The sequence below is a fragment of the Nomascus leucogenys genome, chromosome 7b, assembly GCF_006542625.1.
Source record: "Nomascus leucogenys isolate Asia chromosome 7b, Asia_NLE_v1, whole genome shotgun sequence".
NCBI lineage: Eukaryota > Metazoa > Chordata > Mammalia > Primates > Hylobatidae > Nomascus > Nomascus leucogenys.
In genome coordinates, this window is record NC_044387.1 from 96,042,337 (window position 1) to 96,069,307 (window position 26,971).

General features: G+C 36.7%; 1 protein-coding gene across 2 annotated transcripts in view; it reads right to left on the minus strand.

The window, feature by feature from the left end:
• The window catches only part of GPM6A (glycoprotein M6A), a 370,645-nt gene that overhangs the window by 180,593 nt on the left and 163,081 nt on the right, over positions 1 to 26,971 (minus strand). The window lies entirely within an intron of this gene.

Below are 26,971 nucleotides of genomic sequence, written 5' to 3' on the forward strand. Positions count from 1 at the left end.
CTCTCTGCCTTTAATGAAAAATAGCTCAGATCCTCATCATCCATAGCATCTGTTTCTTGCATTATAGCTTGTATTTCACATGCATTCTTTAAAGCAGGCCAGCAGCATGTTGCACATCACCCTCTAAATATTACAAAAGCAACTATTTAGTGGAAACACAATTACTGCATTCCACTTTATTTCTCATAAATGAATGTTTAGTCCTCTTACTTGTATAATCATTTGTTATTATTTTCTCTTTTCAAATGAATTTTGTCCAAAAATAACTGGAGTTCAAATAACTCAAAACCTATCTCTTCTGAATATATATCAATTTGTATTCAAGGGTTCTTGAGAGAGCTGCTTGCTCAGTGCACAGATTGAGAGAGAGAAACCATAAGGGAAATCAAAAAGCCAAATTGTAGCAGCCTCTCTGCTTCAACTCATCCCTAGGCTGACATAACCTGGCATATAATCAACACAGAACGGAGCCACGCTCCTCATTTAGATTCTTCATTCCTTTTATACCATGGAAATCATTAGTGAAAGCAATTGTTTATTGTAGTGCCAGCGGATACAATAATGCCACCTTAAATTTTTAGAACACTTTACAATCTATAAAACATGATTACATACAGTAACCCATTGTAAGTCAAATGGGAAAAGCATAATTTCCCCCACTTTATGTTGAAAAAAAAAAAAACAAAAAACGGATGCTCAGGGACACCTAGAGACTGGGCTAATAAATGACCAAGTAAGTCTTAGAACCCATGTCTGTTGATTTCTTGCCTAATGTTCGGCTAATTTGCCTTCCTGTTCTGTTTCTTTATGAGTATCTTCAGCATCTTCAGAAATCAGCCTCAGTTCATAGCTTTCTTTTTCACCACACATAGAAAGCAAAAGAGAGGGAAATGAGAGGGAAAGGAAATTTTTTAAATATCCATGATTTCTTTTTCTTCTGGAAATTTTGCAGCAGAACACGCTCATACAACCATTCACTTTTTGTCTAAAACAGGCTTTTTCATGTGACAATTGTTACCAACATAAGTCAACATCAACTTATACCAATGTTTAAAATATATGAAAAAGTCTTCAGAGCCCGTCCGAATGGACGCTTGTCAAATGAATTAAGAGAGATGCATACACATACATAGCCTCCTCGCAGCAATCACCTGTCAGTAGGCTTTCAGTATTTGTTATTGGGGTAAAATGTACAAGAAAAAATTGCCATTTTGATCATTTTTAAATCTGTAGTTCAGTGGCATTAGGTACGTTCACATCATTCTGTGACCATGGCCACCAGCTATCTCCAGGACCTTTTCATCTCCACAAACTGAAACTCTGTGCCCATTAAAAACGCACTCCCCCTTTCCCCTTCCTCCTGTTTGATGGCAGTTGAGTTGTTGATGCTTTTCTCCTTTTTTTTTTTTTTTTTTTTTTTTTTTTTTTTTTTGAGACAGAGTCTCACTCTTTTGTCCAGGCCGGAGTGCAGTAGCACGATCTCGGCTCGCTGCAACTTCTGTCTCCAGGGTTTGAGCGATTCTCCTGCCTCAGCCTCCTGAGTAGCTGGAATTACAGGCATGCACCACCACACCCAGTTAGTCTTTGTATTTTTAGTGGAGACGGGGTTGGTTTCACCATGTTGGCCAGGCTGGTCTCGAATTCCTGACCTCAGGTGATCCACCCACTTCAGCCTCCCAGAGTGCTGGGATTACAGGCGTGAGCCACCAAGCCCAGCCAAGTTGTTGTTGCTAATGGTGGTTTTAAGATTATTTTTTAAAATTTGGATCTCATTTGAAGTAAAAATATTTTGAACCTCCAGTATCTTAAACTAGTTAGAAAAGAAAATTGCTTGACATTATAGTAGTTTTGCTTTATGAATTATAAAATATACTATATGAAGCTTAATAACTAGCAATGATGTGTCCTCATGGGGACTGAAATGCCTCATCTAATACTCTTTCCATTGTATCATATTGTATTTGCCCCACTCTACTCTTAGTCATTTATTTAAAATACGTGGGCTGTATGCAGTGGCTCATGCCTGTAATCCAAACACATTTTGAGGCCAGGAGTTTGAGACCAGCCTAGGCAACATAGACAGACCTCATCACCACAAATATTTTCTATTTTTTTTTCTTTTTCCTTTTTTTTCTTTTTTTTTTTTTTTTTTTTGAGATGGAGTTTTGCTCTTGTTGACCAGCCTGAAGTGCAATGGCATGATCTCAGCTCACTGCAACCTCTGCCTCCCGGGTTCAATCAATTCTCCTGCCTCAGCCTCCCAAGTATCTGGGATTACAGGCATGTGCCACCTTGCCCAGTTAATTTTGTATTTTTAGCAGAGATGGGGTTTCTCCATGTTGGTCAGGCTGGTCTCGAACTCCCAACCTCAGGTGATCCGCCCGCCTCGGCCTCCCAAAGTGCTGGGATTACAGGCATGAGCCACCACACCTGGCCACCACAGATATTTTAAAAAACAAATTATCCAGCCATGGTGGTGCACACCTATAGTCCCAGCTACTAGGGAGGCTGAGGCAGGGGAATCACGGGAGCCTGGGAGGTTGAGGCTGCAGTGAGCTATGATCACATCACTGCGCTGCAGCCTGGGCCACAGGGTAAGACCCTGCCTCTAAAAAATAAAATAAAACAAATATAAGTTAACTAGGTGGTTAAAAATATGATTATATTTTTATCAAGTCAGATTTCCCTTTCAAATACTGTCTAAGAAATGTTTATAATGTATATTACTTTTTTCCTGTGTGAGCTCACTCAATCCAAAACCATTATAATTCTCTTTCGTTTTTCTTAATTAATCTTAATTTGGAGCTGCCTTTAACACTTCATCTTATCTTTATGGATAAACACATTATTATATACACTGAGTAAATATTGACATATTCCTCTACTGTGTAATACAGTCATCTTTGTGATACAATGTTGATAATGTAGAGTTAACAGATTAAAGAAGTTGTGGTTCCAAATACCGCATTAACTATAAAAAGTGAGGGGGAAAAATGTTCGCAGTCCCTGGGTCAGAGAACAGAGAGGAGATGTGGAAAAGAAGATCATGAAAACCTAGCCCAGTGCATAGGACTAACAGGCAAGAACACGATTTAGAAACTGCCTTTTATTCTACCTCAAATGTTTCAGACACAGAATTAACTATCTCTAGAATGAAATCTCTTAGTTGGGATCTTCATATATTTTGACAGAGAAAAAGGACCCTTTTGTCTGCTACTTTAAGCTCCAGGTCAGAAACTAACTTCCATAACATTTTCTTTTCTTTTCTTTTTTTTATTTTTAGTTTTGAGACGGAGTCTCGCTCTGTCGCCCAGGCTGGAGTGCAGTGGCGCGATCTCCACTCACTGCAGGCTCCGCCTCCCGGGTTCACGCCATTCTCCAGCCTCAGCCTCCCGAATAGCTGGGACTACAGGCGCCCGCCACCATGCCTGACTAATTTTTTTTTGTATTTGTAATAGAGATGGGGTTTCACCGTGTTAGGCAGGATGGTCTCGGTCTCCTGACTTCGTGATCCGCCCGCCTCCGCCTCCCAAAGTGCTGGGATTACAGGCGTGAGCCACCACGCCCGGCCAACATTTTCTTAAAGAAAGTCAAAACCACCATAAACACTGCAATGTTTTCAGTCCGTTATAAAATGACCATAACATTCTTCGGAGTTATATAACCATAGAAAGCAGTCAATTCACAGAATGATCATGGTGTTCACAGTAGTATCATTACCCCATTTCTTTTTATTCTGAATTGTAAAAGTGTTTATGAAGCATTCTTACAGGAAATTGATGTAGGCAAAAGGGATACTAAGGAGACAAATTCCTAATTTGGCTTATAGCCTAGTAGCATAAGACAGACCAAAAATCACAATGCTGAATGACAAGTGCTACTGAATAAAAATAAAAATGCATTAGATGCCACATGAGCCTACCTCAAGGATATATAACCTATATTTAGTTTTGATAGTTGGAAAAGTTTTCCTGGTTTCCTAGAAGGTACAGTTTGATCTGACCTGATCAAAGCAGGTGACCTTTCACCCAAAGGAGATGAAATTCGATGGGAAAAAAGGGGGAGGCAGATTGTTGGGGAGAAAGATAACATTTTCTGAACAGTTGAAAGAGAATACATGAAGGCCTATGGAGGGGGAGACATACTCTGCTGAGAACACGTAATAGACCAACATCTGGCTGCATGGGCGGAAACTCTCTTTTATTATTTATCAGACATTGTATCCCCAAGGTATTCAGTAGTCCCGTGCTGGAATATCCAAGTCTGAGTCTTGCTCCTTAGTTTTTTTAGCATACTGAAGAAGAAGACGCTCCTAAGACCTAGCTTGTACTCTATAAGATTGGAGCCTAAAGGTAGACAATGGCAAACCCATTAATATTTACCCCCAAGAAATTACCTTTTGGGTATCTTAGGCTCTTTCTTACCAAGACCTTTCCTCTCCAATCTATTAATATTGTATTTTCACATAATTACCAGGGCTCTTGTCATGAGTATGTCATAGGCCTGTTTACAACTGGTGAATGCTTTTCCAGTGTTCTTAGGATAGAACTGGCTGGAAAGATTGAACATGACCTGGCAGGAGCTCGCCTCTTCGGCATAATGTCCCCCTGCTGTTCATTCATTCATCTCCTTCCAATTTCTTAAAATCGTCCATTTGTGAACGTTGTTTCTTCTTCCTAAAACACTTTTCCTTCTACCCTCAGATAGCTAGATCTACTCAGATCTCAGCTGGAAAGTGTTATCATCAGGCAAAACTTTTCCGAGAGCATAGGCCTCTTTTAGTATTCATATCACATGCCATTACAGAGCTATTCCTCAAAGTCTGCAATATACATATAGATATAGTCTGCAATATAGATATATAGAGAGAGTCAGTTCTATATATATGTATCTTCCCCCCTGGCCTGCAGCCTATAAGCTCCACGAGATAATGGCCTCTATCTTTTCCCCTCTCACAAGACAAGCACATAGTAAGCTTTCAATAGATACTTGTTGAATGCATGCATGCATGAATGAATGAATAAAAGAATAATGATGTACAAATAAATGAATGAACAAACTCAGTGGCTTACACATACCTTATCTTATGTTTGTCTGCTTCCACAAAATATTTTAGAGGGTGAACATAATTTACAATAACTTGGGGAGATACATATCATGTTCATATATAACAAATGTCATTCCCCAGCAGTTGAAGGCAAAATTATAATGAGATATTTCAAAGAGCAACCAGCAAAACAAAAAGGGAGCTGGGAAATATTAATTGTGCTTCATCTTTCCTCTAGGAAGGGAAAGCTGTATCGTCATAAATGCTGATTACAGTAAGGAGAGACAGAAAAATTCAAGGGTGACAGTCTTTGGGCCAAACTTACCCTTTTATAGAAAGATCAGTTCTAAGTACTTATGCATTCCTATAACCATAAAGGTGATCCAAATTTTAAAACTTCTAAATAGTTTTGTTTTCTCCAAAATGCCAGAAAGCAAGAGTAATCCAAATCTCTTTTTGGTAATTATGTTTCCCATAAAACATGGCAGAAAGCATGAGGGGTTAAAAACTATGCAATGAGTAAGCAGCAGTGGCCTCTGTTTACTCAAAATCCAAACACTGCTACTAATTAAGAAAGAGATCACAAAAATTGGCCCAAGCTGATTCTCTGTGGTCACAAAAATTCTACTTTAAATTGAGCTCACCAAAGAATAAACTTCATAGCTCACTCTGTCACTCAAGTTGCATTTATTCAATGAGTACTAGGTATCTGAAGCTGAGCCAGGTGAAATGACAGATGTAGTTTCCTGCTCTAACAGAGCTAATAGCAAAGATGGAAGAGAGAGACAAACAATTGGAACGAAGTATGATAGGTGCAATTGTATTAATATTAATGACAATTATACTCAGCACTTCACATGTGTGAGGCATTGTTCTAAGTCTCTACAAAGTGTATATCCAGGCATTGTTCTAAGTTTCTAAAAAGTGTATATCCCATTTAACCTTCACCACAACAGCCCTGTCAGGTAATTACTATTGTCCCCATTTTGATAGGGGAGGAAATCGAAACAAAAAGATTAAATTCTTTGTAGCAAGTAACAGGGTGGTGAAGATGGGATTTAAACATAGGCATTCTGACCCCAAAGCCCATTCTTTGAACCACCTGGATATCTGTCTACACTTATGTAAGTAGTAGACCCAAAGGCATTTGATGTAGGAAAAGGCCCTGATTGTAAAGTCTTATTACAACATGAATATTTGTGTTCATCCAAAAACAAAAACGTTTAACTGCTTCCCATGTGCCCAACATGTTGCCAGATGCTGTGAGAGACACACAAAAAAGTTGAAGAAATTATTCTCATACTCAAAGAACTTACGATTGAAGTTAAAAATATTAATACTCACTTTAAACAGCAATAAATCAACACAAGTGTGATTTCAGAGTAAAACTGCTATAGGGAGTTGAAGTAGAGAAAGTTCTTTAAGATTTCTAATATGCTTGATAGCTTTCGTCAACAAATGCAATTATCATCCAAGCAGTTTAGCAGAAATACGGAGACCTTCACTTAGTGGACGTATCTCTGATCTTCAAACTCTGTTCAATGCCACAATTTAGCCACTAAGATTTTATGCACAGTTATTATTCATTCTTATTTTCTTTTTTTAACTCTTCAGACCAAAATAATAAACACTTGTACTACCACCCAACATAGAAAATAAAGTATAAGGCCGATCACACGTGTTCTCTAACTGCATTCCTTTCCTTATATCTTCTTCAGCCCTACCTCCTGTTAATAATCACTCAGGACTGGAGTGTTTTTATTCCTGTATGTTGTCCTTATAATTTAATATGTGTGTGTGTGCGTGTGTGTGTCTGTGTGTATACAGATATATATACACACCATAGTTAGTATTGTTTTGTAGGTTTTCTTTTTTCTTTTTTTTTTTTTTTGAGATGGAGTCTTGCCCTGTTGCCCAGGCTGGAGTGCAGTGGTGCAATCTCTGCTCACTGCAACCTCCCCTTCCTGGGTTCAAGTGATTCTCCTGCCTCAGCCTCCCAAGTAGCTGGGATTACAGGCATGAGCCACCACGCCCAGCTAATTTTTATATTTTTAGTAGAGACAGGGTTTCACCATGTTGGCCGGCTGGTCTGGTCTCAAACTTCTGACCTCAAGTGACCCACCTACCTCAGCCTCTCAAAGTGCTGGGATTACAGGCATGAGCCACCACACGTGGCCTGTTTTGTAGGTTTTGATTAGATATCAAGAATATCTTCTTATATGTCTCTTTTCACAATTTGTTCCTCAATCTTTTAATGATATATGCGAATCCGTTGATAAACATTTAATATTGTTTCCAATTTGTAAACAGCTGTAAAAAATTACAATGAATAGTTTTATATACGTTTAGTGCATACATTTAAAATTTTCCCTGGAAGTCTGAGGTGTGCGTATGTGTGGAATCATTGGGTAGGAGAGTATGTGTGTCTTCAATAATACATGTGTTAAAAAGCCCTTCAAAGTGCTCGTGCCAATTTAAATTTCCCTAAGAACTATCTGAGAATCCTACTGTTCTACCTCTTCTATACTTAATAATTTTTAAATGTTACCAAAGATAAATTTTTTAGTTTACATGAGTATTAATTATATATCTTAATATGACTTCCTTAAGTATCTCATAAAGTTGAGAATATTTTCATGCAATTAGCCAATGATTTTCCTCTTTTGAGAAATGTATATTCATGCCCTTCACTCATTTTCCCACAGTTATCGTTCGCTTTTTGGTATTATTCTATAGATATTATTTGTAAGTTCTGAATACTAATTCCATAGCAATTAAATGTCTAACATATATATTTTTACAGTGCCTTAGTTAATCTTGATTTTTGGTCATGTATATACATTTTAGAATCAGCTTTCAAATATAATGAGGGGGAGGTGAACTTATATTTCTTGAACTTAAATTAACTTCATAGATTAATCAGACCTAATTAACATTTTTACAAATTGAATCTCTTTCCATGAACATGAGATCTCTTTCCACATGTCGAGAACTTCTTTTCATATATTTTAAGAATGTTTTAAAATGTTCTCCCTAGGAGGTTTGCATTTTTTTTTGTTTTTATTCCTAAGTATTTTGATTTCTTTTAGAGGTATTTTATACTAAATCTCCCAAGTCTTTTTTTTTTTTTTTTTTTTTGAGACGGAGTCTCGCTCTGTCGCCCAGGCTGGAGTGCAGTGGCGCGATCTCGGCTCACTGCAAGCTCCGCCTCCCGGGTTCACGCCATTCTCCTGCCTCAGCCTCTCCGAGTAGCTGGGACTACAGGCGCCTGCAACCACGCCTGGCTAATTTTTTTGTATTTTTAGTAGAGACGGGGTTTCGCCGTGGTCTCGATCTCCTGACCTCGTGATCCGCCCGCCTCGGCCTCCCAAAGTGCTGGGATTACAAGCGTGAGCCACTGCGCTCGGCCTCAAGCCTTTTTTTGACTGAAGTAAAGGAACACATTATTGGATTTTAAAAATAAGTCATATAAGAAGCAAATTTGCTAAACTCTTCTATAGTTCTAATAATGCATAGGTCTTGAAATTTCTATGTAGAAATTCACATATTTGAATTAAAACAAATATGAGTCTATCTGTTCAATCTATATATTTTAGTTTATTTCCTCTGTTTTACTGTGCATTCTAGGGTCCCCAACGCAGTGTTGAATTGAGCAGTGATTTGAAAAGAAATGATTCTATGGTTTCACTATTATATGTTATTTGTAGTAGGTTTGGGTAGACATTTTTTATCTGTTTAAATAAGTTCCCTTCTAGTCCATATTTCTGAGGTTCATTTATTATAAAGTATTGAATCAGAAAAAATGTTTTATTCTCCATCAAGTAAGATGATTATACAAATTGCATCCATTAATATATTAAAGTAAGAATTGCATTTGTAGATTTTCTGATGTTAAACTCTGTTTGCATTCCCAAACAGAGAATTGGTCATGATATGTAATTGCTTTAATTTCAATTTAATATTTTGAAAACTTCTTTTAATTGGAAATCTTATCCTTTTCTATTTTTCTCTAAACATACATAGTGCTTTTTTAAAAAGCTGTCCACTTTAGGAGAATCGTTTATTAAAAATTTTGGTACATCCCAAAATGGGACTGCTGTATAGCACTTAATGATTATATAAGTTGTCTATATTAACAATGAAAAACTGTTCATAATAAAGTGATAGAAGTATATAACAACAGTATAAATTGTATCCTTTTGTAGTTTAAAATGTTCATAAACATATGCATTGAAACGAGCCTATACAGATCTATTGGAAAACGTTAAGAGTGCTTACTTCTAGAAAGTGGTATTTGAGATAATTTATTTAATTTTTTTCATGCTTCTTTTTTTGTTTTTTGTTTTTTTTTTAATTGTACTTTAAGTTCTGGGATACATGTGCAGAACTGCAGGTTTGTTACACAGGTATACATGTGCCATGGTGATATGCTGCACCTATCAACTCATCATCTAGGCTTTAAGCCCTGCATGCATTAGGTATTTGTCCTAGCGTTCTCCCTCCCCTTGCCCCCAGCCTCTGGCAGGCCCCGGTGTGTGATGTTCCCCTCTCTGTGTCCATGTGTTCTCATCTCTTTACATGCTTTTTGATACTTTTTATATAGTTACAATATTATTTTAATTATCAGAAAACTTAATAATTTCACAAAACTGACAATAATAAGTTGGTTACCACTAACTGCAGCTAAAATGTTATAGACATTGGGCTAGCAATTTTTATAATTTTTTTTTCTGACATTCATAACATCTCTGCAAGACAGCTTTCTTTCATGTGAGAAAATCGAGGCTTTCAAAGGTTAAGCAACTTTCTCAAGGCTACACAGCTGGTGAATGAGGAACTGAAATTTGAATTTTGGTTTCCCTAATACTAAACTTCTATCACTCAAAAGATAAGTGATTCAGTACTTGATTAACACAGTTGTTAGCCAACACATGTTAGCTTTTCTTCAGTTTTGAGTAAAGGCTTAGTGCTATATTAACGACAATGAACATAGGTTATAACTTATCTGAAAAGTGGATGATTTTTTTTTGCTCCATTCACTTGAACCAATATTTAACAATTAAGAAATGTCAGTTAAGCCTAACCTTACATATCATATTGGATATTGCAAATGACAATCTTGCAAAAATAACTAGATAAGTGCAAGAGAGAAAGAAAAAGACAGACAAGGGGGAGGGGTGTAAATACAACTTTATGCAAAACTAGTGGCTTGTCATAAGTCCTGAATTTTGAAACAGTGATTTTAAATTGTTGCTTTGAATCTCACTGCAGATGCAGATGGTAGGAGATATCCTCTGAAAAAGCTGATTACACTATATGGTGCATAGAGAACTGATGAGGAAAAACAAGACTCAAGTTTTCTCAGCTTTATCATAAGCGTTTTGGTATTTTTGCTTATACGTTAGATTGCAAGTCCTCTGTAGATGAAAAAAATACATTAAAGTGTACTCTTACATTTCCAGAGATCACTTCAGGTAACCTAAAAATTCTTATCTCAAAAAAGAAAACTCAGACTGACAACTTATCTCATTCTTCAAAGTGCCTTGCCCAACACATCTGAACTAATGACTAAAAAGGCAGGGAGCCTAGGCTTCTCCCAATGGGCAATCAAGGTGAAAGGCCCTTCCTTTCTTACTTCCGAGAGAAAGGTATGATTTTACACATTGTTCCTTTTATTGCGAGTTAGGTATCTGAAATCTTTAGCGTTTGTCAGTTCTGAGCAAGAGGCCTTAGACTGTGATCTATTCTCCATTAAGGAGAAAACAAATAGGCCCACATGCTGGGTGTTCCAGAAACATCCAGAAAACATTTTCTCAAGGATGTTTTATTGGCCCTGACATATGGTCTCTTTGGATAGATATTTGGCCAGACCATGGCTCCAGGAAGACTGATACACTCAAGTAATTTACATCCTAGAAGTTCCTCTGCTGCAATGTGCACACTGTTATTTTCGAATGAACCTGCAAACACCACTTGACTTCACTCTGCTTGTGTGGCAGAGTTTTCAGCGATGTGCTCAAGTAAGCAGTAAGCAACCCGCTGCCATTGTCCTGGACAAAATGCAAAGCTGTTTTTAGCATTTACTATTGCAAATATTAAGGCAGATATGATTTATTTCCTTCTCTGACTTCCTGAATTTCAATATCATTTGTCTGTAGCTCATATTTGCCAGGTATCATACATTTTTTATTTTTAATATTTCAATTTGTCTGATATCCATTTCCCCTGCCTGTCATTGTGGTCAGAAACCACGAGCTGCACTTGTTTCTCCCTTACCATTCATAAACTGAGACTGAGGTTAGACCTATTGTGAGGTGCCCAGCTTTCCAAGGACTAGGTTCAGCTCTTCTTATTCAGTGATATTTAACAAATCTTTGTGTGGTATCCACTGTATGCTAGGCACATATTTTTTTCTTATTATTTACAACCCTGAGAGTAAGTGGTACTTCTGTCTTACAGGGTATAAGTCTGAAATTTAGACAAGCAAATGATTTTCACAAGTTCTACAACTATGAGGAAGCAAAATTTGAATACAAAAATCTCTCAAAAGTTCAGTTTCCAATACATTAAGTGACTCAGTAAACAAAGAGTAAACAGATGTTGACTAATCAATTCCTGCAAAAGTGATGTAAATATATCTTCAAAAGGTGTCTTTATTTAAGTCTTAACACTTGTAGCTGAATGGGTAGGATGTCAGTATACATTTCTAGATACTTTTTGAGGCATCTCTTCTTGTATATCTCTTGTAGCCCATAAAGCATCTTTAATATAAATTGAATTGTAAATTTAAAATCAATTTAAAATTTAAAAACCATTATCCTTAAAAAACAGAATGAATGTTAAAGTCACACAAGCCAAGGTTTTGCAGATAATTGTACTAGGTTACCTTGGGGTGCAGTAATCTTAACAGCAAAAGTATATTTCATGGGAGTAGTATCAAACAGAACCTATAATAATTGATTTAAGAGGAAATGCAATATGCCCAAAGAAATCCTGCCCAAGGCTAGTATTTCAGTCATTAATTCATTGATTATATATTGAGTGCTTACCATTGCCCAGATGTAAATCTAATTTATAGGGCAAGTCCATGAACACATATACTGGGTCCTTGCTCCCATGGTCTTTAGATTTCAGAAAAGGAAGGTAAGAGGCCAAATAAACAACTACATTAAGGAGCTAATGTCAGGTTCTTACATGGGCAATGATGAAAATATATCAGAATGAGGCAGTGAAGAGTGTTTTAGGGGCTCTGTTAGCTTGTGTCGTCAACCTAAAGATGATGTCAATCTTTAACATCATCCATAGCTAAAATAATAAAAATATGTCAAAAATCTCTACTATGAAATGGTCATTAATAGAATTTTATTGTTCATTAGAAAGGAAAGAAGACAATGAGAGAGATGCTTGAGCAATCAGCAGTGGTCATGAATGTGCTTTTGTCCAGATGGAATCTTTTGTAATTATTTTTATGTGGTACAACACAACATTTTCAAATTGAATGTTTTCAAGTCAAGTTGAAAAGATTCGCAAACTTTTAGTAAAAAAAAAAATGTCTTGGCTGGGTGCGGTGGCTCACAACTGTAATCCCAGAATTTTGGGAGGCCAAGGAGGGCAGATTGCTTGAGCCCAGGAGTTCAAGACCAGCCTGGACAACATAGCAAAATCCCATCTCAAAAAATTAGAGGGCATGGTGGAGTGAGCCTCTGGTTCCAGCTGCTTGGGGTACTGAGGCAGGAGGATGAGTTGAGGTCAAGGCTGTAGTGAGCCATGTTCATGTCAATGCATTCCAGCCTGGGTGTCAAAGGGAGACACTGTCTCAAAACAAACAAACAAAAAAAATCGTCTCTTATCATTCAATCTCAAAAACCATTGGCCACTGATCTATACCATAAGGCTTAGAAGGCCTTAACATATTACCTAATGCAGAAATTAATCTCTCTTTCTCTCTCTCTCTTTCCCACCCCCTGTCAGTTGCGCATGTGCGCGCGCGCGCCTGTGTGTGTGTGTGTGTGTGTCTGTGTGTGTGTGTGTGTGTGTGTGTGTCGTGTATTAGGGACAAGATTGAGACACAGGTCTGTGTGACTCCAAAGCTATCACGCTTTCTATTATAAAACACTGCTTTTTAAATGTAATACTATTATGTGGTCATTGCACATTTCTGAGTTGTTAATATAGTAGTTTCAACATTATGTTGACTTTTGATTTCATTCACTAAAGGAGGTAAATACTGCTATACATAAAATGAAAGATGGAATAGAAAACTGGGGTGGTAGAAGAGGATGGTAATAACCAGCCTTCTCTGAATGGTTCACAAAGAAGTGAATACAGAAACATGCAATTTGTGCAGTGAAATTTAAAACACCTTTTGTAAGTCAACAAAAACAAGTTTCTCATGGCTCAAAAAAGAGAGCTTCCTGAGTTTTTTATTAATAAACTCATGTTACAACCAGCATGTCCATGTATACCATGTCAGGCAGCAAAAGAAAATAGAGAGATCACTAGCCTTTTAGGAAAAAAAAAAAGAGTTCTAATGTTGATTTATTTCTTTATTAACAAGTAATCAGTTTACTCCGCTGTGTGTGAAGATGTACCACTAACTCATTACACGACTTTAGGCGAAGATGCTTTTTATCTACTTCCTCAAATACAGAATGAATTTAACACTTGCCTCACTGACTTCCCGAGGTGAAGTCACTGCACTAAATGTTTTAGGTACACGATCTCATTTTATCCCTCCAAGATGCCCATGAAGTAAGTATCATTAATTAAAGCCATTTTACAGGCGAGGAAAATGGGGCTTCAGAAAAGTAGATTCTCTAATGACAGAAGATGAAAAAGTTCTTTGAATAATATAAAATGCTACACAAAAATGATGTAATTATAGCCATTTTAAATAGGAAAAAGTGAAGCATGCATGCTGTAGAAAAAATGTCAGCTATACTTAGTAGCTCAGTAAGACCACCCGATATAACTCATGTAATAATGCAAAACGTTTAGTTAGAGCTTATATATGCCAACCACAGGTCTTAGCATTTATGTCCTCACTTTAATTCATTAATCTTCAAAATAACCCTGTGAGGTACATAGTATTATTATCCCCACTTCACAGCTAAAGAAACACAGAAACAGAACAAGTGACTTGCTCCAGGTAACAGCTAGTAAACGGCAGACCTGGGACTAGAACTCAGAAGATCTGGTTCTTAAACCTGCGCTCTTCATCATAACACTGCTTCTGTGAAGCAGACTGGAAAGGGTGCAAACCAATTAGCTATTTATTCAACAGGCTTAGAGAACAAATAGCTGGATTATTTCTCACTGCACACAAGCCTTCGGGCCATTCTCTAGGCTCTGTTGGTTTGGTCGCATGATGTTCTTTAAGGAGCAATCAGAGTTTCAAATGGCAGCTCAGCCAGCCCTGTTCATCCTCCACGACCTCTTTAAGGTTCTGTTTCCCATTCGTAAATGAGGAAAAGAATACCTATTAATCAGGGATTTAGTGAGGATCAAATGCATTCAGCACAAATTTTGGCACAGACATGGTTGGCACTCAGTAAACATTAGTCTGCTTCTTTCTCTGGCCTCAAACTTGGTGTCAGTTCAAACAATTTATTCTCCCATAAACTAAGAAAAGATAAGAGAAAGGCCTCAGGTCATGAAATATCAGGTTTTAAATCAACTGTATATTGTTCTGAGTGATGAAGTAATGTGCTTTTGTGAAAATAATATTATCCTGAGTATTTATAAATAGGTATTATTTCAATAAAACATTGTATATTCATATACTGATTTCTCAGAGGTCAGTATATACAATTTGAAAGACTAGTGGACTGATCTGGTTTGGCAATTCCTGGGTCAGTTCTATACTTGCTCATGCCACAGGTCTGCCAAAACAAATTTTATCACCAAGTAGAATTGTCTTGTAACAGTTATTATAATGTCAGGACAGAAGGCAAGATACAGCCTGCTAAGAAACCACATGGAAATATTTGAAAGCACGTGAGTTTTTCTAACGGTTAATTGTGTCCAAAATTTAGCAGGGGGCATATTTTGAATTTGTTAATGTGTTTGGACTTTTGATGGTTCCATGGCCTCATTTTTAAATTGTATTTTAATTGTTTCTGAAATAGAAAAAAACTAAGAAGATGACAATCTTGCTATGTTGTTTGAAGACAATTGTTATTCTTTATAGAGTGATTCTGCTGTTTACAAACAAAATATGTTTTTAAGAGTATTCATATTACAAATGCTCTTTAATCCCCTAATGTGAAGAGCTTTTAATTAGGTTAATAAAATGAGCTTAATTGCTTAAAATCTTTTTACTTTTGTGGCCCTAACAGATAACTAAATTCGAATCTGTGGACGAGCATTTGAAATACAATAAGCAAAATAATAATAACAAAGGTGGTAATTATAAGTGGACTTATAGAACCCATAGATCTTGTGAATTCTCAAAATGATTTAGAAATTTAAATTTGCAAAGTAAATTTTAATTACAATAAACTTTATCTTTTAATGATACAGAATACATTTATATAAATAGAAAGACTGTAAATTTATATTGGCATTAAAAACATTTCAAATTTTAAAATTATAAATAACGTTAATCTTTTTTTCTTTTTTTTTTTTTTGAGACAGGATTTGACTTCAGTTGTCCAGGCTGGAGTGCAGTGGCACCGTCTTGGTTCACTGCAACCTCCATCTCCCCAGCTACATCAGTCTTCCCACCTCAGCCTCCCAAGTAGCTGGAACTACAAGCATGTGCCAGCGTGCAGGGTGTCTGGCTAATTTTTTGTATTTTTTTGTAGAGACTGGGTTTTGCCATGTTGCCCAGGCTGGTCTCGAAATCCTGAGCTCGAGCAATTCACCTGCCTTGGCCTTCCAAAGTGCTGGGAGCCACCAGGCATGAGCCACTGGGCCTGGCCAAGAATGTTAAACATTTTATACATCTAAAATAAATAGAAAATGGACTTGATATAGTTCAGTCATAACCATAATCATATCAAGACAGGGGGAAAGTTTCAATTGAAAGATTATTTACTAATAGCCTTTTAGATTAAATTATATGGTTAAAAAATACAACTCTCTATTTTAATACCAACAATACTTTGTTAAAGACACTGTGTTGGGGGAATTGTAACCTACTAAGTTAAATAAAACATTAAAGTCAGTTAAACAGTAAAGTCAGTGGTATAGTTGGATGCCAAGTGAAAACGTGTTTTACCCACTATTTTACTTGGAGAGCTGTCCACTGGGGGTTTTTAGCAGTTTCCAGTTTTGCATGTGGACACTTCAATAAACTTATTTTAGAAAAACTACCAGAATAAGTCCTTTATGTTATATATATATATATATATATATATATATATAAAACACACACATATATATGTGTATATATAGGAAATATATGATATATATATATAGATATATATATATCTTACTTATTTTTCTTGAAGAATCTGGGAAGTTACTATAAAACTAAATGGAGGACATGAGCATTTTGTGACCATAAAACTAAATGCAGGTTACTAGAAAACCTAATGCAAAATCTGCCACAAATAGTTTTGTGTAACACGTATTAATCTCAGCTTTGGATACTATACGATCAACTTCTTATAACTGCTGTAATCTGGGCAAAAGAGGTCAAACTAAGCCCAGTGTCTAGGCATAGTAGTTGGCCCTGCATGAAGTGGACATCCATCCTCTGAGTTTAATAGATCCACTGCCACTGATTTGAGGCAGGGAACAGAGGACCAGAGAAGGGAGAGAAAGAGAGAGTGAGGCAGATGGGAGGAAAATGCACATGACTATGGAGAGGTGGGGGCATGAAAATCAACTAAGATCTATCGTTGGGTGGTGATGGTTGAGCTGGTCATGTGAGTCTGGGGCCCATGAGCTAGCAGTGATGAAAATCACTTTGTTTTTTGTTTTTATTGAGCATCATTCAGTGAGATTGTGTTAAATACCACAGTCTGATTGTAGGTGAACTTTAGAACATTAAACTTGGGCACGTTTGTTACATCACATTTGTTAGACACATAAATACATGAATGCTATTCACAACTTTATATGTTATAACTATGTAGGCCAAAGTGTATATAAAATAATGATGATGTAACAATAATAGCTAATGCTTATATAAGCCCTTTTTATGCACCGGACACTGTTCTTCACACATATATCATCCCATTTAACCTTCACCATACCTCTATTAGGTGGTCACTAATATTATGCCCATTGTTTTTATATAAAAACTGAGGCATAAAGGATTTAAGTGATTTTACCAAGATCATATCACTCATAAGTGGCAATAAATGGCAGAGTTGAGATTCAAAGCAAGTAGGTTTCTTCAGAGTCCATATCTTTCATCCATTTTGCATAAAGAGTGTATAAATAAAATAGAAGGTTCTTACTATACATGTGATGTATGCATGCCACCATTCTGTACTTACTGATTTCACTCAATGTGTTTGTTCAGGTTCATTGGTAGAATCTCCATTATTTCTGGTTTCTTTTCATATTGATTTGTTTGTTTATATTTCCTGACTTACTTTTGCCTGTATCTCCATATATATCCCTATACTAACTGGGTTGGAAAAAAAAAAAAGTAAGTGGAACAACTTTGATTTAATTGGATGATTTTTATTCATCCCCTAAACTGGAAAAGAAATCTAAATTGCTAAGCTTATTTGACTCCTTTATCTCATTTATTTGTCTATTTAAAAAAAATACAATTCCTTTTCATTGGGAGTAATATCTATTACTAGCATCTATTTCTACTTGTCCTTTTATTGTCAACTAGAAATTAAAGCCAGAGTTTTATCAAAACACATGGAGTGGTAGAAAGAAATGCCCTTTATTTAATTACTGCAAATCCCTGCAGAGCTACACTCTGGATAAATTAAACTCACTGGATAGAAAAAAAAAAATATTTGAATCTAATAGATTACATACTTTAGCCTGAAGACACCAAGAAAGGGCAAGGTAGAATTATTAGTCAAAACTGAAAGTACCTTTGAATGGCTGTGCTGTGCTTATTGTAACATTGACTTCTTTGGTACATTTTCTTAAATAAAAGCTCAAAACACTAAGCTTACATTTCCAAAGTCTAAATTACTTTATGCCTGACTATAGACAGTAATTTATTTTGAACAGACCAATCTCCCAATGCTTCAAACACAAATTTCCCAACATGAAATTTAAAATACTCCATTGATGGGCCCCATGTCAAGAAAGTAACATCTTTTTCTGTTTTGCAAAATAAATCCGTGCTTAATTAGATTCATTGACAGGCTACTCCCACCCTTCTCCACCTCCTAGGAAGTCCCCTGCAATTTGATTTTACTTCAGTTCATTTCTCCAATATTGTTTTCTCAAAGGTCACAAATAGAACTTGTTAAGGCCTATTTAGCCATCTTTTCTTTTTGACAGAGTTTCGCTCTTGTCGCCCAGGCTGGAGTGTGCTATCTTGGCTCTTGGCTCTGCAAGCTCCTCCTCCTGGGTTCAAGTGATTCTCCTGCCTCAGCCTCCCGAGTAGCTGGGACTACAGGCACGTGCCACCACGCCCGGGTAATTTTTGTAGTTTTAGTAGAGACGGGGTTTCACCATGTTGACCAGGCTGGTCTTGAACTCCTGACCTCAGGTGATCCACCCTCCTCGGCTTGCCAAAGTGCTGGGATGACAGGTGTGAGCCACCGTGCCTGGCCTAGCCATCTTAATTCTACTTGACTTCTTAATGCTGGAAGTACCTTCCCTGATACTCCCTTATCTAGATCAGAGCCCCCTTGATCTTTCCTTGGATTGCCAACTCCCTGGCTCTTTGTTTCTTAAAATTCTGGCTAACTTTCCTATTTTCTTTCTCAAAGAATTCAGGAACTCGTTTAGTAACAAACAAATAAACAAATAACAAACTATTATTCTTCAGCCAGGTGACTCCAAAATTATTTTCTAATCTTGATTTTTCAAAAGTGTTTGAGATTTAAACCTCAACCTCAACTGAATAAGAAAGCAGTATTTTTTTCTTTATAAAGACAAGGAGGATAAAGCAAAATAATGTAGAATATAATGTTATGTGAAATACTTGCTGTTTGAAGCATTTTTCTTTAAAGACAATATGTTATATTTATTTATATTCAAAGTTCCCAATATAGTTTTTATTATGCGTCATAAATTGTAGTAGGTACTAACAACACAGAAATGAAGAAGACGTATCTACCCACAGGAGCTTAAAGTCTGTTTAGAATCTGGCAGAAGGAATTAGTGATAGCTGGACCAATAGGAAGGAAGCATTAACTTGGGTATTATTTTATTGTCCTAGAAAATTTTCACATACTTGACAAACAGCAGAATGTTTTTATGTCTTGATCTCTATATTCTAATTCCCCAAAACCATGCAAGCTTTTCTATTCTATTCACATACAAGTATTATATTGATCTTTTATATTACTGAAGGCTCTTTTAATGCAAGAGAAAGAAAACCAGCTACAACCAGCTAAAATCAAATGGGGAGTTTCATGGTGCACATCCACAAAGTGGACATGTCAGGACAGGGGAATATCTGGACTACAAGAATGCCAGTTCCCAAAGACAATAAGGATGGTTTCCAGCCTCTACTATTTCTGCACTGTGAAGCCATCATCTCCATTTCAGACTTTCCCACTAAACAGGAAATACAATTGCCAACAGCAGCTAGCTTCGTACTTCAAAGCAACACCAGAAAGAAGAAGCATTTCCATTGAGGGAAGGATTGATCGTAAGGAGTAGTTCCCCCAAAAGGTAAGATTGCTTTCTCAGAATATGGGAGGAGCTGAGTAGGGCATGATAAATGTCTTCTCTTCATGATAAAAGACTCCTGGGGGTGGGCGGGCTAAAGAAAGAAGACAGAATGATGCAAAACAGAAATCAGTGACAAAGGCACATTTCCACAGCAAAAGTTATAGAACGTGAAACAAGGTGGACGCTTTCTCCCAGCTCCTCCTCCTCACCACCTGTAGGACTCTGTAGAAGCATGCAGAGACCCAGCTGAATGCTGGTCCGTTTGTTTTGTTATGTTTTGTTTTTAAATCCCTTTACCACATCCTTAATCCAGTTCGTAGAGCAATCTTCAATCCTTCATGCTTTTATATCTTCCCAGATAACAGATAACTTTTTTGGAATAAGGCAAGGTATAAACATGAAAACAAATATATATTTTTGGTTAAGTCTAATTCAGCTTCATGTTCTTCCCGGTAGAGTAATTAGGATATATTATTTTCCTATTTAACTAATAAGGAAATTAAAGGACAAAATGTTTCAACAGTATGCCCTGACAGTAGATGAGTCATAGCAGAAACTGTGATTCTTTGCAGTCATCTGAACTTTTCTGCCTAACCACCAGCCACAAATTATTTTGGGTCCCTGGTGGGCACCTCAAATCAGCTGTACCCAGGACATCAAACCAACCAGCAGTTACTAGGTCTGAGAGAGAAGAGAGCAGAGAGAAAATCAGTCTGATAAGCCCTTACATGGGTCAGTAAGATTGAGACCACGAGTTCTTGAATTATAAATGAAGAAACTGGGCTAAAAAATTCCCAAGTCCTTCCAGAGAAGTGCTGTAACGCCAAGTCTCTGAGCTAGTGCGTTTCAGAAAAAGCTGGTCCTATTAGATTTTGTGTAGCTACCCTACTAGATATCAGAGAGACTGACACCTGCAGTGACTTCAGAGGAAAGCAGAGGCAGCACTGCCAAAGAGGCCGTGACTACCCAACCGAGAGAGATGTGTTACGATTTACTCGACTGTTTATTTGCCAGGCCTTTAATCTGAAAATGATGGCCTGGCTTTCCTAAAGCCATGCAAAAATCTGCTATAGAATGTCCCCACGCCTCAATTCTGGCTTCGAGCCTGGCAGCGGGGGAGGGCAAGTATATGCTTCCACAAAAGGACAAAAGAGTCCACCATCCCTTCGAATTGTTCTGCTGCTTTTTTTAGTTTGTTTTATTCTTGGCTTGCTTGTTTGCATGGGTGGTTACAAAATCTTTAAAAAGTAAAGAAGGGTGCAGAATTTTCAGTACCCTGACTCAAGGATGCAGTCCGCTAGCCTATTCACAGTTTGCGTCTCTGACCTTCACAGACTCGTTTTCTCTTCTTTACTCCTTTTGTATTGAATGTGTACTGTAAACTCACATTGCTTGAGTATGTACACAATGTCTCCACTATATTTCTAATCCTACATGGAACGGATTAAACTATCAGCATTCTCTCACCTGTGCATTTTTCCCTTACCAAGAATTAAAAAAAAAAACTATTTATAAGTTTATACTAACAAGAGCTGAGAGAGCCTGAGTCATAAAAATGATAATTATAATCAATCTTCCAAGTATTATTACCATCACTACTATTAGAAAACAAAAATACATCTCTTCTTAACTTTATTAAAGCTTTCCTTAATCTTTTGCATCTGATATCTCTCTCAAAGAGAAGAATAAAGAAGCATAAAGATTGATTACTGCTAAGTGTATTTCTTTTCATCCCTGGTATTTACATTGAGTCAAGAGCTCCCTGACCAGCCACATGGCACCTACTCTTTATGTAGTAGAACTAACTACACTGCCTTTATTCTTCCCTTCCTTTATCTTTTCTCCAGCCTCTCCTGCTGAGCTCACCATGAGATCCCATCAGGCATTCATGCCTTGAGAAGACAGTGCTGCCGAACTTTACCAGATTATCTTGGGCGCTTGTTAAAAATTGCCAATTACTGGGAGCTCAGAAATCCCCAATAAGACGGCATAGCCCAGGTCTTTTTACTATACCATGTTTCTCCTTTGGACCCTATCAATATATAAACAGCACATGAGAATATCATACACTAAGACTAATCTAAATGATTAGGAAACATAAATTTTATCTCGTGGTGGAAATTGACTTGCTTACTTCTGTTAACTTTAGTATACCATCTTTCTCAAAAAGCTCACCTCGTCAAGAATATGGCTGTCTTGGGGAACCAGACAGAGATCATCTTCTAAACCTGACTGTACATTTTGATCATCTGAGAAGATTTTAAGAAAACATAGATCCCAAAACTTACTGTATACCTAGTGCATCAGAAAATCTGGGGGATGAAATACAAAAATATATTTAAAATTAAAAATCTTCTCTGTCCTTCTCCATTTCTAACCGCCACTATACTGCCAAGAAGCGCCAATATTGACTCCTGGTGTGTGTAATTCAACCCCTTTCAGCATACCCAAGTATATGTGTGTGTGTGTGTGTGTGTGTATATATATATGTATATATGTGTATATATGTGTATATATGTATATATGTGTATATATGTGTATATATGTATATATGTGTATATATGTATGTATATATGTGTATATATGTATGTATATATGTGTATATATGTATGTATATATGTGTATATATGTATGTATATATGTGTATATATATACGTGTATGTTTGTGTATAATACATAATATATACTTTATAAATGTATATAATATATACTTTGCAGTACATATTAACTGTATATATTACTTTTTCAAGTAATTATATTTACTAAAATATTGTATAAAGCATATATAATATATACTTTATAAGCATATGTCATGTATAAATTATAATACATACTTTACATATTATAAATATTTTAATATGCATGTGCTTGAAAAATAGGGGCTTGCAGAACATTTACCCAAAAGTCAGAGAGAGAAGAGCATAAAGGTGTAGAACAAGGAAAGTTTTTTGTAGCTCTGGCCTGGAAGAGATGCCTATGGTTCTACTGACATTCCATTGGCTAGATCTCCATCATGTGACTATGCCTAATTATAGGGGGCTGAGAAATGTGGTCCTCAGCCTGGCAGCCACTTCCCAGGAACAGCTCCACATTATAAAGAGAGAGTAGGAATCTTTGGCGAATAGCTGGCTTTCTCTACCTCTCTACCCAATTATGCTCTGTTATTGATATTCCCTGAATACTTGATTCGCTCTGTGTTTCTAATCACCATCCTCTCTCAACCTGGAGTACACTTCTATACTCCATATACATATAGCAAGCCTAATTATTCTTCTGTCTCGGTTCCATTTTCCTCTGCTCCTCAGATCCTATTCCTTTCATAGATTCTTTCACTCAACTAATGTCTCTTGAGGTGTACCACATGTCAGAAATATTTTTTAGGTGATGGAGAGCAAAGAGTAAACTAAAGAGACAAAATATATGCCCTCTTGGAGATTACATTCTTGGACAAATAAACAAAATGTTTAATAAGTAAACCATATTGTATGATACATAGTGGTATGTTCTGAAGAGATAAATAAAACCGTAGAGGAAAAGGATAAAACTTCCAGAAGTAGGGTAAAAGTTTTAGACAGGTTGGTCAAGGAAGACAACAATGAGAACATGAATTTAAGTAAAGACTTTGAAAAAGTGCAGAAAAAAAAGAACCAAGGCAAATTTCCTAAGGCAGGAATATGTTAGAAAATGCCCCCAAAACAGCATGAACATCAGCACAGCTTGAGCAAAAAAAAATAGAAGGGAAAGTAGAATATGATGTTACAATGACAATGGGGTATATTATGTCCAGCTTTGTAGATCACAGAATTTTGGCTTTTATGGAACATGAGATTAGAACTATTAGGTGACTCGAAACTGAGGAGTGACATGATGTTATCTATTTTAAAATGGCTCACCAGGCATAGCAGGGAGAATGACAACTCCCCCAGGATGTCCATGTTCTAATCCTCAGAACACGTAAATATATTACTTCACATAGCAAGAGGGATTTTGTAGATGTGATTAAGGTGATGATCTTGATATGGGAGGATTATCTTGGGTTATCTACATGAACCCAATGTAATCATAAAGGACATCAAAAGAGAGAGGTGGATCAGAGTCAGAGAAGAACCATGTGACAAAAAATAGAGATGCGAGAACAAGAGCAAGAGCGAGCAAGCAAGCGAGAGAGAGAGAGAGAGAGAGAGATGCTATGCTTCTGGCTTTGAAGATGAAGGAAGGGGCCAGGAGCCAAGGAATACAGGGAACCTCTAGAAAGGGGAGAAGGCAAGAGCACAGATTCTCTGCTACAGCCTCCAGAGAGAACCAGCCTGCCTACACCCTAATTTTAGCCCAGCAAGACTCCTCTCAGACCTCTGACCACTGGAACTGTAAGGCAATACACGTGATGTTTTAAGCTAAATTGATGGTAATTTGTTACAGCAGCAATAGGAAACTAATACAGCAGGCTGCTCTGTTGAGAATAGCAGGGAGCAAGAACAGAAGCGGGGAGACCTGCTAGAGAGCTACTACAGTAACCCAGAAAGGAGAGACTGATGGATCCAACAAAAAGAAGGGCTGTGAGGTTAGTGAGAAATGGACAAATTCTGGCAATATTTTGAAGACAATATTGACAGAATTTCCTAAAAGCCCGCCTGTGAGGTAGGTGGGAAAGAGTTAAGGCTGGCACCAGGGTTCTAAGCCTGATCACTGACAGAGAGTTGCTATCAAATGAGACAGGGACAATGGCAAGAGGATCTCATTTATGGAAAAAGAACCAATGATCCCTCTTCTCTGTGACATATGTAGGATTTGAATATTTTATTTGACATTTATTAGATAGTCATCCATGTCCTCATCTGCTTTTGTGGCTAGACCATAAGCTCGGAGATCTCTATTTTTTTCTATATTTTTCTACATTTTTAGCTTAAGAACTTTGTTAAGTACAAAATTATGCAAGAATAAAAGGGTGGCTATCCAACCTATGACCAAAACACAATAATGGTACAACTTTTGAATAAAATCTGCTTTTAACGAAAGGATCATCTGCAGTCAGAGAAAACACCAAATTTCTATGTTCTTTAGTTCTCCAAAGCACCTACCACAGCTCCTAATAAAGAATAGCCGTTCAGTAGGCCTTGGTTAAAACACACACACACACACACACACACACACACACACACCCCTATAATAATGACTTACATCATCAGTTCTGCTTGAGTTTTCCAAGAAAAGGGATTGAGAGAAAGAAAGTAAAGCACTTCTTGATCTATTCATGAGAATTTTACCACTTAATTTCAGATTTTCTCTTACCCTCATGGAAAAATAGAAATAAACATCACCGTATCATCCAAGCTTCAGACAGTAAAACTGTTTGAACTTGAAACTCATGATGCATTTCAAGTTCAAACAGTTTTACTGTCTGAAGCTTGGATGATAGGGTGATGTATATATCTATTTCTACCCTAAATAAGGAAAGTTGCAACTTTTTTTCTGTCTACTGCACTAAATGCTAGTTCCCTGCAACAAAGTCAGTAGTCTACTCCAAGAAAGCAGTATTGAATATAAACAAATATAAGTAAGTGTTGTTACTACATCCCCATTCACATTTAATCTGTTACCCCTTCCTGGCCATTAGGAAAACTTTATGTGAACAAAGGATATGGTGTTTCTACCAGTGAATTTTTTGTTTGTTTGTTTTGAGACAGGGTCTTGTTCTATCACCCAGGCTGGAGTGCTGTGGTGCAATTTCGGCTCACCAGAACCTTTGCCTCCTGATTCAGGTGATTCTCGTGCCTCAGCCTCCCGAGCAGCTGGGACTACAGGCCCACAACACTTCACCCGGCTAATTTTTTATATTTTTAGTAAAGATGTGGTTTCACCATGTTGGCCAGGCTGGTTTCGAATTCCTGACCTCAGGCCCACCTCAGCCTCCCAAAGTGCTGGGATTACTGGTGTGGGCCACCGCGCCTGGCTGAAATTTTTAATCTATATATGATAATGGATCTGACTTCAGGAATAATCAAAAGAAACACCTATTTGAGGAGATATTCTCTGCTATTACTTTGGTCTTAATATTGCTAGTGTCTTTTCATTTAAGATTATCCAACATAAAGTAAGCATTAATAGCCTATTTAAAAAGCCAGACTTAAATAAATGGTATTGGTTCAAGACAGCCATTTTGCAAAAGAAGAATTTGACTCCACACTTCAAATTATATGCTAGAATAAACTCCCGATGAACCAGAAGAAAACAAATAAATAGAATCAAAAAAGTGCTAAAGAAAACATGAATGAATACCTTTGTCACCTGGATAAAGGGAAAAACATTTCTAACTAAGACTAACATTCCACAGGCAATAACAAAGAGGATTAAAATATTCTGCTACATTAAAATTTAAAAAAAACCCTTTGCATAAAAATTAAGCAAAACAAAATACAAATGAAAACCTAGAAGAAATAGTTTGGACTTCACCAAAAGTAAAACATTCTCTTTTTGAAAGACACTTCAAGAAAAACTAAAGTCAAGCCATGGCAGACTGAGAGCAGTACTTACATTATTTGATAATGAACTTGTATGTTGAATATATAATAAACTCAATTCAAAAATAAAAAACACTTTTTTAAAAAATGAGAAAATATAATTTGAACAGAAACAGACATTTTACCAACATAGTAGGTACCACCTAAACATTTTCACTGTGGGAATAGACTAATCTTGAACACTAGATTTCAAGAAAAATACTTTATAGTTGAAGCTATTAATCATTGTTAATTCCCATTTAGCTTGTTCATATATTATAATTCCAAAGAGTTTCTTGATGTCTTCATTGCCATCAAAAGATACACAAACTTATCAAAAGAATTTATAGGAGATCCTAGCTAATAATATTACTCTACCATGACATCTTTAGAGATTAATATATAATTAAAATTAGCAATTTAAAAATGAAAATTATAATTCCTGAAGCGAGCATGAGAGATCAGTGTAACATGTCTAAAGTAGAGCCATCCCAATTAAATTCTTCAGTAATGAGATTGTTAAAACCAATTCATCAAGAACAAACAGCTATTTCCAATATGATCGGGAGAAAAATAATTTTGGCAGCTTTATTGATAGATATTAGAAGACAGCTATAGCTACAACTGACCATAGAATAGAAAAGAGTTCCTCATA